General features: G+C 40.1%; 1 protein-coding gene across 10 annotated transcripts in view; it reads right to left on the bottom strand.

The window, feature by feature from the left end:
* The window catches only part of map4 (microtubule associated protein 4), a 94,442-nt gene extending 79,220 nt beyond the window's left edge, over positions 1–15,222 (bottom strand). For 6 of the 10 annotated variants that reach the window (XM_023326376.1, XM_023326375.1, XM_023326377.1 and 3 more), the window contains exon 1: positions 14,932–15,221. The gene's annotated coding sequence lies outside the window, so the exon portion shown is untranslated. Of the gene's footprint in view, positions 1–14,931 lie in introns of all 10 variants that reach the window. The other 4 variants (XM_023326381.1, XM_023326383.1, XM_023326384.1 and 1 more) reach the window with 3 other exon arrangements.
* Positions 15,223–18,039: the final 2,817 nt, after the last annotated feature.

Below are 18,039 nucleotides of genomic sequence, written 5' to 3'. Positions count from 1 at the left end.
TTCTCTTTCTCCCTTTCAAAACACTGGAACTGACCGATGGTATACTTTCTGTTTGCCCAAACAGATGATTACCTTAGTTCTTTTTTTTATCATCAAGAAAGTCTACAAAGTCACAGACAAATGACATACTGTGTTTTACACACCTTGATACCGTTTTTCTGTTTGAGCTTAAAATATTGTTGGATTATTTTGGAACCTCTGCAGCCCTTGGTAGAGAATATCTAAAACATTCAAAAATGCATCTTGAGTGGATTAATCACCTTAGTGCATACTACTTGACACGCTAGCATTTGTAAAGCAGCCAATCCAGAGTCACCATTTATTTTTCCTGGAGCTGATTGGCTGTACTCCAAGAGCAGAACGCGGATGTTAGCTTCTGTGGTAGTGCCAAGACTGTTTCCATTGTGTGGATTAATGGATGTTTTGGTACATTTGTTGTTTTAACTATTAAAATAGGCAGAACAAGCTTTTTTTTAGAGGGGTCTTAAATATTTGCTGACAACTGTGGTCGCTAGTGCTGCAAAAACCAGGGAATGAGTGTATTCTGCAGTAAACAACCTAACAAGGATCAGATGAACTTCAGATACCTTCTTGCCTTAGCAATGGTTACCTCCAAAGAAAAGTGTGCATCCATTATCTATTTGGAAGGAAATACAGCAGTGTGATGAGTTAGTGCTTCCTAACTCATCACACTGTGAAGGAGAGATGTTTGGTTACAGCGAAGATGCCTCAGAATGTCCAGATCTTTCAATTTCAGTCAAGGAATTGAAAACATTGGCAGAAATCTCAGGGTTAAGCTCAACTTCAGGCCCAAAGTCACTTAGGTTTCATTTTAAAATGTTAGCAACTTCTCTCAAACAGCGCCTTGAGGTTGCCTCTCATTCCACCTGATGAACATCTCTACTACATCTAGTTTTCTACAGCATGAACGGCCAGAGGAAGATTAAAACAATCAAAACAAGTTCATGTCATGCAAGTGACAAAAGCAGATCAGTGTAGTTGGTGTCAACTTGTTTTCATGAGGAGGAGTGGAATCGTGCTCTGGGATTTAAATGCTCCTGATTCTTACACTACTGTCGTCAATGATATTCAAATCATACATTGTTTTTTTTTTATTGATTCTTAATCACTACATGAGGCTTACATACTGTATGTCCTCAGTGTGTTTGTGCACTCTGCACTGACCTAACACAGATGCTGTCAGTAAACTTCCACTGAAACCACAAACACAGGGGTTTCATTGTGTCCTGACACACACTTGCATAAATCCAACATACCGTATTTAAACTGATTGAAAATGATAAAATCATTTTTTGAAATTTGAAATTTCTACTTCAGGCGTTTTATTCAAATGATCCTGGCACACCGGCCAAGTGAAGCGAGACCACGCCTAGGCCTTCGGCACATTCCCAGTCTGGGAATTTCACTGGTTAAAGAAAAAAAAAAACAAAACTGAAATTCTCAACAGGAAGGGGGGTTTACCAGTTGATAAACTGGTAACTCCAGCTGCATGGCAGCAGTGGAAGGGACATCATCTTGTTCAACACAGTCATTCATTCATCTTAACACTGAATAGCAAGGTTTCTTGCTTTCTCAAATAAAAATAACACAATTCTTTGATCATCTGCATGCTCATGTAAACATTGCAGGTCTTTCTCAGCGATGACTATCAAGTCACACATTTTATCACAGCTCATTTCCTCATTTACAAGAAGAACAGTGTGCATATTCCCAGACACACCCAACACCGACACACACGTGCGCATACACGCCCACACACACGCACCCACACACCCAGGTGTTTGTGTAAGAGGATGGTGGCATGTCCTCCATCAGGCTCTGCGGCCACCAGGAATAAGACGAGTGTAGAGATGCTGATGACAGAGCTGGTGGCCACTGAGCGGAGCTGGTTAAGGACTGACTACTAACACACACTGGTCTTAGATTTTACTTCTATATGGAAACAATTAAAAAAACCTTCTTTAATGTAAAACTGTTCGAATCCCCAATAAATAGCATATTAGTATAATGGAACCTGAGTCAAGTTGCCCCCCCACCTTCTCCATTTTAATTAACATTGGTGTCAAACATCTGATGTTTGTGCAGCAAAAAATAAATAAAAAAATTGTGCTGCTATTATTTTGAAGATGTTAATAAATGCTTCCAGAGGTCATCAAAGGTCATCCTTCCCCCCACTGCCAGACGTAAAATTTGTTTCTGCACAAACGTAGCAGAAACGTTTGACACCACATGTCGACTGATTTTGTAAATGCGGAGGGGTTGGTTGACCCTTGATGGGCTCTGGAAACATTTAATATCTTTAAAATGACAGTGGTACAAACGTAGCACAAACATTTGACACCAATTGTGTTTAATCTGAGGGAGGTGGACGGGGCCAACTTCACTTTAGTCGTAGTGTAACGAGAGTGCCACCCTGATGTATTTTTCTTATGATCCTTCATACAATTAGAATTTGAGGATTTTTGAAGTGAGGTTCTCCTAACAGGTTGAAAACAATTAATATTTTACAGAAGTTAACTCTCTTTGCATCTTTCTTAAGCATAAATCCATATTAGTCAGTCAATTAAGCAGACTAAGTCCAGTCTCAAAAAGGTCTTAATGGGGTTTTTTTTATTCTATAAATCTTTAACCACAATAAAATAAATCAGCGCAGAAAATGATGCATCACCAATTATCTTCCTTCACAAAATCTTTCGAGTCTGATATAAAAGCAAAAGGTCCTGAAAAGCTGAAATATTACAGCAGTTGAGGTGATTAACTCATCCTTAGTCTGTTTTACTTTTCAGTCTGGTGGCGTTTCTGACTGGGAACAGAAACACTTCACATTTTCTGTACTCAGCACGTGCTTCATACAGGAAGATTAATGGTGGCACACCACCTCCAGCGTCAATTTTCTCTACAAATAATCACTGGCTTCTTTGTAATTAACCATGTAATGCAAATACAAGAATGATTTCAGGTTGATAAAATAGTGTTTCTGTAAACCCCTAAGAACATTTTGAAACTGGAGTGATTTTAACAGGACAATTCAAGCCTGAGAAGCCACACGGAGACGGGTTGGACGTGTTCAGACGAGAGGATGATGCTGAGGCTGGAGCCACCAGGACAAGAGCTCCAGCAGCATCATCTGCTTAAACTAACTCCCTTCTTTTCTGCAAGTACAAACTTGATGTCTTTTTTTCCGATTCAACCCACATATCTGGTTTCTCTGCCATAAACCATGGAATCGTTTGTTTACAAAGCCTTAACTGCTCCACATGTTAGTAAGAATGAATAAGCACCACCGCATACATCCGCTGAGTCACAGATGATTCAATGACACTGTGCTCCCTGTTACATTAGGGCTGATGTCAGACACTAAAAGGCCAAAAAGAGGAAGTTAACTAATGTGGCCATCATGCTGTAGGGTCAGCTTGTGACATTGCTCCCAAAAACACACTAAACTAGGGCTACAACTAATCATTATATTAGTAATCAATTATTCTAATGATTAAGCAATCAATCATTAGCTTAATTCAACAGATTCAAAATCTGGTGAATTTGCACATTCAACAGATTTTACTGTTGAATGTGTGTAGAATGTTTTCAGCCTTTTTAAATACAATATTGGAAATCCTTTTTTAAATACAAAAATAAACATGCAACAATGTAACACAGCATTCCTTTAATGAGTTTGAACCAGCTGAAACTTTTTGAATTTTGGGAATTACGTATTTAAAGGTGTATTTATTTTTAAACTAAAGATACGTTTATATCTTGTATTGTTTGGCTTGATTACTGCTCTGAGCATGTTTTTCAGCAAATGACCTTGTTTGGAATCTAAATACTCCAGCTAACGATTGATCGATTTCTAAATTAGTTGATTATTTCAATAATCGATTCATCACGATTAATCCGATCAATCATTTCAACCATTCCTGCCAGTCGCATCCAACACTGTGATAATTTGAAGAAAAGAGCACAGAGTCCAGATGAGTGTGTGTAATCAGACTTTTGCTAGAGTGTAATTAAAGATGCTGATGAGTGTGTCAAAGAGGAAGTACCACTGGGTTTGCTTTGCATGGAAACAGGTTGCTTTATTAGAATGAGGGAGCACAACTCTGTTAACCTCTCCCTATATATAAATAATGCAGCAGTCATGTGGGCCTGTGAGGGGTTTCCCGTGTAACCAGCAGCTCCATGGGAAACCCCTGGAGCGCAGTAGGATGGATGTGACTGGAACGCAGAGCTCTGCTTCCCTAATCAGGTGATGTAAAATCAGGACGACCTCTAAAACTTATCAGCAAACCAACAGGAGAGGAGAACAATGGGCTACTGTGTAATCTTCTGATTGGGGACAAAAAAAGGTTGCATTCAGGTGAAATGAGAGCAGTACATAGGTATAGTAGGGGAAAGAATTATGGATTTTTTTTTAATGAGGTGGTTCAATAGATTTTTCTAAATCAAGGTGTCCAAAGTCCAAATTTGGCCCTCCAGAAAATTCTGCTGATGCAGATAGAGACGTTTTGTAGTTTGTTTTTTTAAAATATCAGTTTAACAATAAAAATTGCATGTCGACTTTAATTGAAAATGTTTGGTACAATCCAAAACGTTTTTTTTTTAATTAGCAATGTGTTTCGGCTTTTATTTTAATTTCTAAGTAAGTAGTGCTGCAAACATCCAGCGATTTTTTTTTTTTTTACACAAAAGTAAACTTGAGTACATCCACCCATTAAATATGACAAACATATAGCATAGGTTTTTGAAGATACTTCTGGTTCTTGTTACTGGGAATAAACATAATATTTTTCAAGACAACAAAATAGAAAATATTTGACTTCATAAGTTAGTAAATGGTACACCTTTTCTTTTATCAAGACAAAAATCTGAGAGTTCCTACAATAATTTGCTTGTCATATTGTGTTATCGAGATTTTAAAATAAAGTCAGAGGAAGAACAGAGCCGCAAAAAGCTGATAAGAAATTTAAAAAATACAGTTTGTATGTTCAAAGAGAGGTTGAGACATCTCAGCAATTATTGAGGCATCAGAGCACGCTCCTGCTCGCGTGAACGCGGTCCAACTGGCCCGAGAAGCGAGCGAGTACGAGACTGTTAAGGGACGGCTGGATGCTCACTTCGTAGCCCGCCGGAATGTTATATTTGAGTGGCCGAAATTCAATCAGCGCCAACAGGAGACGGGTGAGTCCATTGACGGCTTTCACACCGCGTTACACTGTGTGGCTGAATACTGTGGATACGGGACTTTGCATGATGAGATGGTGCAGGACAGATTCGTCGTGGGTCTGAGAGATAAAAGACTAAAGACTTGTAGTAACAGAGGGTAGGATGTAACAGAATTACTCAAGCCTCTCAGGACTTGAAGTTTTATAATTCAGCACATGCTGGAGCCCATTAGAGGTTGAGAGAGACAGGTAGTGTTGCCCATACGCCACACCGTGCCTCTCTCTCTCTCACCCTCACACACCCCCACACACACTGAACATCAACATGAATGGACTCCCTGTAAGTCCTTGTTTTCTCGCCTACACACACACAGAGCATTTCTTTGCCCTATTGTTGCAAATGTGAGGCTTTACACATTGCGATGGAATGCAAAGCAGCACGGAAACACACTCGCATACACACACACACACACACACGCCCACACCGACGCTGAGGTCAAACTCTAATCCCAAAACAGACAGTAGTGGACACACTCTCATGGCAGCAGACTGGTCGGCCACAACAACACCAAACTCCATATGAACAAAATATTTGAAGTTGAAAAACCACACAGCTATGATACATGAACACTTCGCCCTTCAGTGTGATAAATGACTAAATGGGTTCTAGCTAAAGGGCATGCATTATACATGATGCAAAGAGCAGTGATTGATTAGGAGGAGACTGCTTTTAGAGCTAATGCTAATGCTAATAGAGATCTTCAACCAGGTGGATCTGCATTAGCGAACCAAAGTCTCAGCCTTTGTAAAATTCCCCTAAAAGTCATTTGATCGTTGTTTTTTTAGAAGATATAAGATTCAATTGACAGATATGAATCCAAAGGCTTTGCAAGATTATGTTTCCAGTGAATGTGAGGGAATTAAAAAGGCAAAGCATGCCTTACAAAGGACTGAGCGATAACAGAGAGCTAACGGTGGAAGGTTCACTCCCTTCAGTCTTGCGCTTATCACAGACATGTCTGAACTGTGACTGACCCCTCCACCCACTCCTCCTTTTCCTCCTCCTCAGACCAGTCATTTTTAGCCTGCAAACAACCAGAATGGATTTTTTTATTAAATAACTAAATTTTCTAAAAAGACATAAAACTATGGATAGTAAACCCCTTAAACTAACTTTATACCAACAGAAATGCCACACATTTCAACTATGAACACTTTATTCATACTGAAAAGAGAAGGCTCTCTGGTAGTAGTCAGTCTTTCAATGAATCTGAAGAAGCCTCTGACTGAAGATTGTTGCTCTGCTAATCCACCTCGCTTGCTTTTGCCGCTCCTTAAATCTATCTGGCCGTACGGTTTAGAAAGTTATTTGAGCGTATTTTTTATTTGAGCTTTGGGGATGCTAATCACGTGCTGCTAATACAAAAACGACAACGACAACCTTGTTGCCATGGTTTCACTTCCTAACAACTGTCTGGTAGGAAAGTGGCAGGAGCATAAGTCCTTCTAGCTGCACAGGATCTAAAACCAGATGACATACCAATATAAACATACATATGAATTAAAGTCTTCAAAAAGAACAAATCCAAACAGAGATCCTCCCACAAGGATTGTGCAGCCATTAGATCTGGCTTCCATTAGTTTCTAAATCTGTCAATGACATCATGCTACCAATAAAAAGACCACAGCTCTGACAAAGACGTGCACACTCTACTGCTGAAGGCTGCATTTGATTTATTAATTGGGGACATTGGTGAACTGTGGTGTGTTAATTGTTCATAACGACCATCAGCATCATCATAAAGACCACATTTATGTCTGCAAACAGAACTCTGTCAGGAAAAGCTTTAGACACTTCTGCTTCCTCAAAACAAAATTTCTATTTGATTCATTCAGAAATTGGACTATTTCTACAAGTTTCCCCTGAACACAACAGCGGATTTCTGCTTTAGTACAGTAACTATTCTACCTTACTCGTTTTCAAATCAGCTGTTTGCATTTTTAAGTGAACAGTCTGAAGGGGATAAATGTTCCTGAGTTCTAAAAAAGGAGAAAGATTTGAAGTCATAGGAGAAACGCAGGTTTCAGCAGAAACTTGTTATAGGTAGACTAACTGCAGGATGTTAATGTCAATCATAAAAGAATTTGGATAAATGACCCCCTACAGTTCACAGAGTTTTCTTTGGAACATCATTGCAAACTATTCATGCAAAGTTTGCCTATTATGCTGTACGAAAAAATAATCTATCTAAAATATTCAAAGAAAACGCAGCTTAGGAAGCTGAAATACCTTGGTGTATGTAATGCTACTTAACACAATATTGCAAAGCAGCCAATCCAGGAGTGCCATTTTTTTCCCCTTGGCACTGATTGGCTGTATTCCAAAGAGTGGAGACATGAGATACCCTCTGCAGCAGTGGTTCCACTGTATAGGACATCAAGGTATATGAGGTATTTAAAATATAAAAATAAGCACTTCCAGGTGTTTTTAAGTGGGTTTATCAAGTATTTGTGGATTTTGGCTACTCGCGAGCAGATGTGAGAATTTTTATTTTTATATATATATATATATGATCTGTCCATTGATGTTTAAAGCATCCATAAGCATACCTATACATCCCTGTGTGTGATGTCCAGCTGCCTGTCCTGTTGTGTAATTCCCTGCAGGCTGATTGGCAGCAGTAAAGCCTGGCTGCTGCCACACGGGTCCAGCTGCTGCTGCTGCCGCCACAGGGGATTAGAGCGGATGGTTCACTCTGTACCGACCCATCCTTCCTCTCCGCATCCCTCCATCATTTCATTCACAATCACAATTCAATCAGCTGCCGACATGAAATCTCACCCCCAACTCCTCCCATCCACCTAATGCAAACACATAAAGTGTTTACCCACGCACATGAAGGAGAGGGTCAGCCATATTCAGAGAACTGACCAAATGATGAACGTTGCTTCATAGGCACCAAACTTAAAGGCAGTCCTTAGCAGGGGTGTCAAAGTAACTGATATCTTGATATAATAGATACTAGAAAAAATGAATTATTCAAAGACACTTATTCATGTCAAAATCGTTACAAACAGACCATTCGCTAGAAATGGGGCAGACAACACCGATGTGTTAGCCCCATATCCGTCAAGTTTTCCATTTTGGCCGAGAAACTACCATTTTTACCCCTCTTTTCCTCTGTGCTCCCATATTATTATTTTCCCTTAAATATCCTGTACTGTGCCACCCGCTCTCAGGTTAGCTCTATTGCTCCCTCCCTCCCCGCTCTTAAGGTAGTATATACCCTCTCTTACATTAGCACCCCACCACCTTTTATGTCTCAAGCAAAATTGCACAGGCAGGCAATGGCCTCCTAATAAAGGAGGTTAAATATTGTCCTATTGTAATCAATATTTTTATTTTTAACTAGAAACTAGAAAGAACCTGTGCCTTCAAAAAAAATTATATTTTTCTTTATATTTTCAGTTTTTTAAATCTTTGTTTTGTAACAACCCTACTCCTGACATTAATAGATTACTTTATTTCAGGTTTCACACTCGTCCCCAAATAAAAAGTGTAAGCTTATGTTTGTCAGTCAATATGAGTGTCAAAGGTCAGACGGTCTGTCAGAAGGTAAAGAGACGCCACACATCAGATAATGGTTGTGTTTGTCAAAGTGGGGGATTCTCCAAGCAACCGCTCCTCTAATTGTGTATTCAACATCTTACGGCTTCCAGCCTGACGACAGGATCAGTAGTGATCAACTATTGGCTGAAAGCACAGAAGTGAAACCAGAGCAAGTGATTAGTGAACCTTGTCTCCTTCGTGAAGAAAATGAGGGCAGCATGTCTTTCTGTCGCCTTTAAAATGTTCAAAAACTTGCTGAAACCTTTATTTGAGCTCTGTTATGAAAATGTCTGTGGTCATTTTTGTGTAAAACTGTCAAAACAGAAAAACAGTACCAGAGCCACCTAATACAGGCTGTAATTAGATCAGCTCCCTTCACAGCTGATTGTAAGAGACATAGTGAGAAACCAAACTCTACTCCTCCCCAATCTATCGACATGGACTGAACCAACACGCGGTCCACTACGCAGCTCCGACAGGGAAACTACACACTAAGCGGTATTTAACCGCTTTAAATACCGGTTGTATAAAGCTTGTATAAAGCTTCTCTATGGAAAGTTGAGTGGAAGGAAAGAAAGTTGACACACAAACAAATCCGGGATATGGTTAACAACTGTTGACCTTCTTGTTCTAACCAACGACTGAATCATTTTCTATACTCCCGTGCTATTTCTGTGTTATGAACTTGTCACTGGAGAAACACACAGAAATACTAAAAACAGAAACATTGACAATTTTAACAGTTAAATATCAACCAAATGTAGCAAACAAACAGAATCATCTCAGCACGTTTTATTGATAATAATCTTGTTTCAGTATAAAAGAAAAAAAAAAATCAGCTTCATATTTTAGCTAGCTTAATGTAAACAGTGAAATTTCTCCTGCTGTTTCAGTGTCACTCCAAAGATCCCAGTAATAGAACATGAGCAGCCACACCGGAGCTATTTGCCACATCGCTGCTGCATGCTGATCAGCTCCGATCAGATAGGCCGTTCCTGAGCCGAGCTCCGGTCCACACGGCCGCTCTAATTAAATGACAGTCAAACAGCTCCGATCAAACTGGACCCAGTTTATCACCAGTGATAAGACTGAGAAGTCTGGACAGATAACAGACCCGCTGTGGGCTTCCTGAAATCCAAAAGTTGTTTTTGAGCACCCAATTTATTGTCCAAATACTGATCGTTTAACAGGACACTTATAAGTGCATAATAATACCTTGTAACTAGGGCTGCACCGATTGCAGTTTACTGCATGACATCGGCGATCAGTCAGAAAGCTGCAATCGGTGCAGCCTTACTAATATCCAAACGAGCACACTGAGGAACAACTGAGCAACAAACAAACAGGTTTAATCTGCTTTAGATTTCTGAGTCGTAGCGATTCTGATTCTGCTGATTCAGTGAGGAGGAGAGCAGTCCTTGTCAGACTGAGCTGCCCTCTGAGAAACTAATCAATGGTGGATTTCCTGAGCTTCCCAGTTCCTAGACAGAGGCCGGGAGGAAACCTCCTGCTGTCCTTGAAGGGAGCATCCTGCTGCGGCGATCCTGAAAGCAGCATGAACCTGCAGACGACAGGAAGCCTGCGACCTTAAGGAGGGTGGGGTTACTTCAGGTCAGTACATTGACATTCCACAGCTGGGGAACAATTCAGAATCTCTCTAAAGTAACTCTGGGAACCTTATTATTTGTTTAAATACTTCCTCACTCCTTTCCTCACTAGACTCCCTTTCCTACCAGTCTTACTTCCCTCCTGAAGACTCACTTTTATGAACCTGAGACCCAGTTGCTGTGCTCCAGAAAATATTTTCATTCAGAAGTCTCATGATGAAACATTTATCTAACTTATACGGTTACTTTATTTTTCCGGCCTGATCAGGACCAGATGACGTTGGATTTTCTTTTGATGCGATAAATTATAAAAGCAGGAACACACGTCGGACGAAGACCAACAAATCTTATCCAAAGACGTGACGTCTGTATCTTAACATCTTTCCCTTTAAAGCTTTTTTTCATTTATTTCTCTGGACTTCCTGGAAGAGAACACCAAGTCCGCCCTGGGCTGCTTACTAAAAAATAGATTAAAAAAAAAAAAAATTATAAATCCACCAAAAGCAGGAAGTAGATGGAAATACAGTTGCTACAATGATGTCAGTCTGATTTGAACAAACTGATTTTTTTATGTCACACACTGAGTCCTAAACCCAAGTAAAACTTTAACTAAGATTTGGCGGGGGGGTCAAATGTCAGTTGCTGCTTTGATTCCAGTGAGTAACACAGTTACAGAGCTGAGTCCACTCAGTTTCACTCTGAACTCTTTTCTTTGAACGCTTTCTGTGTGGATTTTTTATCCATTTCTGGACTTCTCTTATTTTACGACATCTAAAAAGCTGCCAGTTCTTCGGTACGGGAGGCCGAGTGTGTGAACACAAGCCAGAGAGCTTCTCAGGCATTAGGAAACCAGTTCACCATGACAACGAGCCGCGACAAGCCCACAGCCTCATTACTCCCAAACACAAAGGCTAGCACTAAGGCTAATTTGTCCCATTAAGGATGAGCCATTCATCTCTGCAGGGCAAGGCGCTGGCACACGTGCGCGCAGGTGTTGCCGTGGTGACACCTGCGGACTGAATGCAGGTGAACTGGTTCTCTTGATCTGGTTTAGCTTCACACAATGGTTGAGATTCTAGGAATTTCCCAAATTTTTTTACTTTTTTTATCCACATCTGTTTTGGATCCAAATTTACCGATAAGTCACTAGGCAAAGAAGCGACCTTTGACCGGTGCGTATATTTTTGCCTTTAATTATGGCTTGCAAAAAGAATCATCAAACTCCTGGCCTGTTTGAAGATTAACTCGATTTGGGGTGGATGTAGGCGTGTTGGGCCTTATCGGGAGGCTTTATGCAAAGGCAGGCTTGCTTTAATTAGGACACTGACAGGAACACTTTGGAGTCTGGTTTTGCATGTTGCATTGGTCATGGCCACGCAGAGCAGTTTTCACAGAAGCCAAAATAATAACCGCAGTAGGCGTTCAGTTGGTGTTGGCAGCAGAGTGAGTCGGGAACGTTGACTCATAAACGTATAGAGTCAAACAGCAGCAAAAAATAAATAAAATAAAAACTGAATTCTTCTGTAAATATCCCACATGACTGGTGGATTCTGTTAAAAGTATCCAAACCAGTTGAATTGGGTTGGATTTTTTATCCCATTTAAGTGAAGTTTATTAGGATTGGACGAAGATTTTCCAACATGAACCAGGGTAGAAACTGAAGTGGAGTTGAAAGAATCCTTGATTTCCAACATTTTTTTACAGAATATTTTCATCGGCCTGCATCCCAAAGCGTCCCCATATCATGATGCCTCCAACACCATGTGCTAATGAAACCAATATAACATGTTGTATATATTCATCACGAGTTAAATATTTCAAGCTTTTATCTTATTGTCAATGTATTGTCATTTTGATGGTTTGTTGTTTTTTTTTAATAATGAAAGAAAATCAGTGTCTCAGACAATTAGAAGTAAAAATTTTCAATATTTGGTCCGCAAGGTGACACACTAATTGGCTCATTCACTGAAAAATACTTCCAGCTCCACTCAAAATAAAAAGTTAGACGGAAAGAGAAAGTGTGATAGGAAAAACAGCAGCTTAAGCAGGGAGAATCATCAAGTTAAATCCATTCAGAACTTTAGTGGAGCTTCACAAGGACTCAGAACATCAAGAGCTACTTTGGCCCAGGTGAATCCTACAAAAACTTCAAGGGGTGTGAATATTTTTTTAAAGTGCTATACATACAAACGATGCATCTGAATATTTTCCAGGAATTTTCTCAACTTCCCAAAAGGTAAAGTCCTGATCTTTTCAATTCAACATAAAAACTTTGACCCTGGGTTTTGCTGCTGCCGCTGCTTGTTTTCACCACATCGAAAACATCTTCAGCGTTCATCAACGGCAGTACAATCCTGATACTGATGTGCATACTTTTCAAAATGGGAGCAATGACAACCAGGTTTAATACAAGCTGCTTCATTTCCACTTTCAGTTTGGATTTCATACAAACACTCTGCTGCTGCTGTTCACTGGTAACTCTGGGGTTTGTCACCAACGGAAGCCTGGCCAGGCCTAAAAACCTGATTGCTGCGGTGGAGTTGCATTAGTGCGAGCATCAAAGTGATTTAGGGATGTGACTGGACCGGGTCCATAATGAATTCCCAGCCTCACATCAGTCCCACCTCTTATTTCCTCTGCTGTAATCTGGCTGCTGGAGGATTGGGGGAGTAATCTGGACAGCAGGGAGGGGAGGGAAGGCAATCCTCTCTGCTGTAATTCCTCTTTAGATCAATTCCTTTAGATGAGTGCAGCGGTGCCGTCCTGCAGGTGGAAACTGGCCAGTTTTAAGCTGGGCAGAACTAAGGTCTAACAGCTAGATAACTAGCAAAATAAAGAGAAACCATGAGGCTAAGAGAAATGAAGTTACAATGGCTTTTTGAATTTCTTTTTATGTCTAAACAATGAGAAAACATTTTTGATCCACCCTTTCCATGTTTTTATGTTTGGCTGACTTGCCGTAGTTCCCTTTCCACACAGTAGGAGTCACCACTGATTAGAGATTACCACTCCACGCAGAAGAAGACTATTACAGGAGTTCATTCAAAAGAAAGCATCTTTCATCAGAATGAACTGAAATTTACCCATTCCCACATGTGAAAGCTGACTCATGTAGGCCTCGCCCACAGTAGAACATTTTTTTCCAAAACGTTTTCAAGACCACTCGTGTCCACATTGGGGCGTTTCCATAAATATTTTAAGCAACACAGAAATGCAATTTGGCCCAAAATGTTTTGTTTTTTTAACTCCTCCCCCAGAGCTGCAAGTGGCGCCAAACATGGAGTGTAGAACACGCACATAAAATGACCGCATGAGGTTGGCGGTAAACACAACGGACAAAAAAGAATGGCGAACAAAGACAAAAGTGCAAAGTCAACCTTCTTCATGTCATGTTGGACTAAAGAGGTTCTGTATCGCAAATACGAACATGTAATCCGCCATTGTTGTTTTAATGGATCAGATGTACAACACGTCTGATGCATTTGGGGTTATAGACTAGTAGACAGCATTTCTCACTACATGCACACATGAGAAATTCTTTTTTATGTTTTGGACATATTTATTTATGCATTCAGTTAATGCCAACATCTTAAAACCCCTAAATTGACACACGTGTGAAAAGGACAATACATAAACTTATTTATTCTACATCAATCACAGATGTTTTGAAACAGTTTTTGATTTGTGAAATCTCCACTCTGTAAGTGGGAAGGTTTTCTAAAAGAAATATTAATGGAATATCGATATCACTCATTATAAGACACATTCTTTCTACTTAGTAAAATGTCAATAATTAGCGTAATAAAACGAGTTTCTATTGCTCTGTTTGTGGAGTAGATATGTACATGGTGAACTGAAGGAGGAGGAGCTTGCCCACGGCGCCATTCATGCAGGAACCGCTACTGGTGTGGCACAAAAAGCTGCCAATGATTACAGTTCAGACAATAGTGAACGCATCTCTTCAGACACCACAGCACAAACTACTGAACGCACGTGGAACTGCTGTATCTGTTCAGCAATGCTACATCACACATACTTTTACTTTTTATGTCAGAATTCCTCCTCACAGACTGTAAATAATCGCCTGGTTTTACAGACTAGCTACTAACTTGCACAACTTTGCTTCGTACTCTAACTTCACTTTGCCGCTTCCACTGAAGTCGGGAATTTCGGCCAACGTGCCTATCTCCTATCCAGAGAGGGAGGAAGAAAAACCGTGAAGACCTTATCAGAAGCGACACTTTTACAAAAAGTCACCTAGCTAGGCGGGGCTCGCCCTCTGCTTCAGCATCTTTGTTCAGGGCCTGTCAGAAAGTAAAAGTTTCCGTGCAGCACCCGAACGCAGCACTAACCTACACCCATCCACAGTCGCTGTGATGCACGCTGTGAGATCACACAGCCCCAAATCACCGTCATTTCACTGCTGCTAACAGCCCAGCTGTCCGCGCGAGGCCTTCGCACTCCGCGCGAACGGCGCCTGCTCACAGGCACGAGGAGAAAAGACTAGTTTGTATATTTGAGTCGGACTCACCGTTAGTTGTCTGTTTTCTGACAGCTTTGTTAGGAAGTCTCCAAGCGTCGCTGTCACAGCTAACGATCCGCCCACCCCGGAGAGCGCACACATACTGCAGGCCCGCAGACTCAGCCCGCCCCGCCCCAGAAACGCTACGCCTCCAATCACAAACCCCGTACACTGACTGGCTCCGGTTTCATCCAATCACTTCCCAATTCAAGTCTGAGTGACCACACTGCTGTCCAGCCACAGCTCCTGAGTCCGAGGTCATTTCTTCCTTCTTGCCAAATGGACTTTTGACAGACACCGTGCGCGGACAATGAAGAACTTTGACTCCTTCTACGGCACGGTGCCGGTCCAATCGCCGGGAGGAACGCCTTTGGAAGCGGCCGCTGCCCAAGAACACGCCCTAAGCCCGCCTTGACACAGGAATGTCAACCGGGTTGAAGGGAATTACATCTAGCGCAGTAAACAGAGACAATATTGTACCTCACTGCTGAATGGCGGAAACTTAAAGGCCATGAAACCAAGTTATTTGTTTCATGGAACAAAGCATCAAATAAAACCAGCGGAGTTTCTCTTTTTATTATATGGATTAAATGTAGGCACTTCTGTATTATTGTAGACATCAAGTCTGAGGTTAACTGAAAATGTGTCTGGCTATTTCTCATGCCAATGCTGCCAAAGTTCTGATACTTCAATAAAGACATAAAAGTTGGAGAAAGTGAAGAAGATTGGCCAAATTTAAAGTGATTCTATACCGACATCTAGTGGTGAGAATGGTAAACATCAGTATTTCAGGATGAGACAGCATATTTCGCTAATGTCTATGGTAGTTGGCTCATTTAATAGATCTGAATGGCCGAGTTAAAATGTAACGAAACAACTTCAAGAATTAAGTAGCAGCAGGGAGACATTTTTATAGCTCAGCGTCACAATATGATGCTGATTAGTCATGAGTTGATAACTTTTTTTTTTGCTTTTTGTTTGGTAATCTGTGACATTACATTTTGTTTGACAGACACTCGGAGGGATAAATACCCAAAAACAAGAAATTTGCAAAGCGGAAATGCTTTTTCGCGCCACTTGTGTGAATTAATAAAATGGGGCTTTTTACATTGCAAAATAGTTTTAGTAAACTTTTCTTTTTCATGTCACTGCCTCTCAAATTTTTTAGTTTGCAACCAGATTTGTAGTTTTCCTGTGACAGATCTTACGCCTCATATGGTAAACCTTTACCGTAGAATCAAGGCAAAACATTGACACTTCCTAAGTTACTGTAGAGCTAGTTACCATTTGAAAGGATGGCCATAGTTTTCATTTGAACAGAAAGGGCTTTGTTTAGAGGATTTCACTGCTGAGAGCTGAAGAAATGGACAGATCCAGGATTATGTTTAAGTTTGTCTACTGAAAAAAAAACCTAGGATTACTCATTTTTTTAATAGACAAAGTACTATTTGTCCAGATTAAGAAGGACTCTTCTAGTATTTTGTTTCCAGATTTCTAGATTCGGAAACAAAATACAGTACAGAGTTCTGTATGAAACCAAACAGTCAGCCTTCTGATCGTCTTTTTCAATGAGTTTAACATAACCAGGCAAAAACATCAGTTTATGAAGGGGTATAAATTAAGTTGGTGCTACTGTGCAGTCCTTTGATACTATGAAAAAAGTGGAACCAATTTTTTTAAGAGTGTTACAGAATTGTCTGACTAACCTCTAATTCAATTTTCTCTAAGGGGCAAAGCAATCGATTAGATTTAACCGAAAGATTATAGTTGTTAAACATTTTCAACATTTGGAAATGTTTCAAAGGTAAAAAATGTAAAATTTTTGAAACTCTGAAAGCTTTGTTTTGTTTTTTTAGAAGAGTTTAATCTGAAAATTTTTTGATTTTTTTTTCTAGCAAATTTTCAAAATAAGAGTTTCCCTTGTCTTCTCTAGAAATTTAGAGATATTTTGGCAGAATTTACTTTTCCTTCTTTGATTTTTAAAAAATCTGCAATAGCCCTAATACTCTGTCATATGATCTACATGCTTCCACTGTCTTCGCCATCTTGTTGTGGGATCGGCGCCCGTCTCCACCCTGTGCAGGTTGAATACCAACCAGTGACAACTGGTCCTTCAAAATTCAAATGAACTAAAAGTTTATGCTTTAGGGAAGAAAAGACAATATTTAAACATCCATTAAATGATACAAAAAAAAAACTCCAAAAGGACAAATTTGCTTTAAAAGAGGTTTAATGAAAGGTTTTTTGTTTTAAATCTTAGAAAGTTCAACCGTTAATAATGCTATCGCACAATCAGAACCTGGAGCGTCACAGTTTTCCCCTTCAACATTCCTCACTTGTTCACATAAATCTTTGTGGAAGCCCTCCATGGGCCATTCAGTGGTTAGACAATATTCCAGGGGTTGTAGAGGAGTGTGCATGAGTTAAAAAAAATAAAAAAAAACAGTCTATTAAATTACCAGGGGACATTTCACCTCCTCATCATGTTAAAATTTGATATTGCTAACAGATTTTAACAACCCACATGATTTAAAAGAAAAGGAAGAAGTGGGCCAGCGTTGTTTGGAATACTTTCGACACTTCGACAGAGCCAAGAGGGAATCAGGCGCACCTGCATGTTGGAGGAACCGCCCAGTCCATCCATCCATCCATCCATCCATCCATCCATCCACCTACAGCAGATCCTGCTCAGAAAAACCAAAGATACAATATAATATTGTATTCAGAAGTTTGTTTATTTATTTTTATTTTTTTTAGTATTTGTGTATATATAAATATGACTCTCCCACAACCTGGAAGAATATAGTTTTTTCACTCTACAAACAGTCTGCAAGCATACAGCAAGAACTAGCCGCTTTGCGCGTCAACCCTTCACATCGCCGGATGATTCTCAGTGCAGCATGCAATCAAAAAGGTGCACAATAAGAAAAGTCTTCAGCTTCATCGCTCTGACCCTCATCATCAACATCCACCACAGACGCCCTTTGTTTTTTTGTTTTGTTTTGTTTTAATTCAGGTAATTCTTTATGATAAGAAATTAGAGCAAAGATTTCTTTACTACGTTTTCTCCTAATAGATTCTGCATTTCAGAGCATGCCAAAGGATTTTTTTTTCTTC

Source organism: Xiphophorus maculatus, chromosome 21 (assembly GCF_002775205.1).
Source record: "Xiphophorus maculatus strain JP 163 A chromosome 21, X_maculatus-5.0-male, whole genome shotgun sequence".
Taxonomy (NCBI): Eukaryota; Metazoa; Chordata; class Actinopteri; order Cyprinodontiformes; family Poeciliidae; genus Xiphophorus; species Xiphophorus maculatus.
Note: the sequence above shows the minus strand (reverse complement) of the source record. Positions and strands in the feature narration are given on the sequence as shown.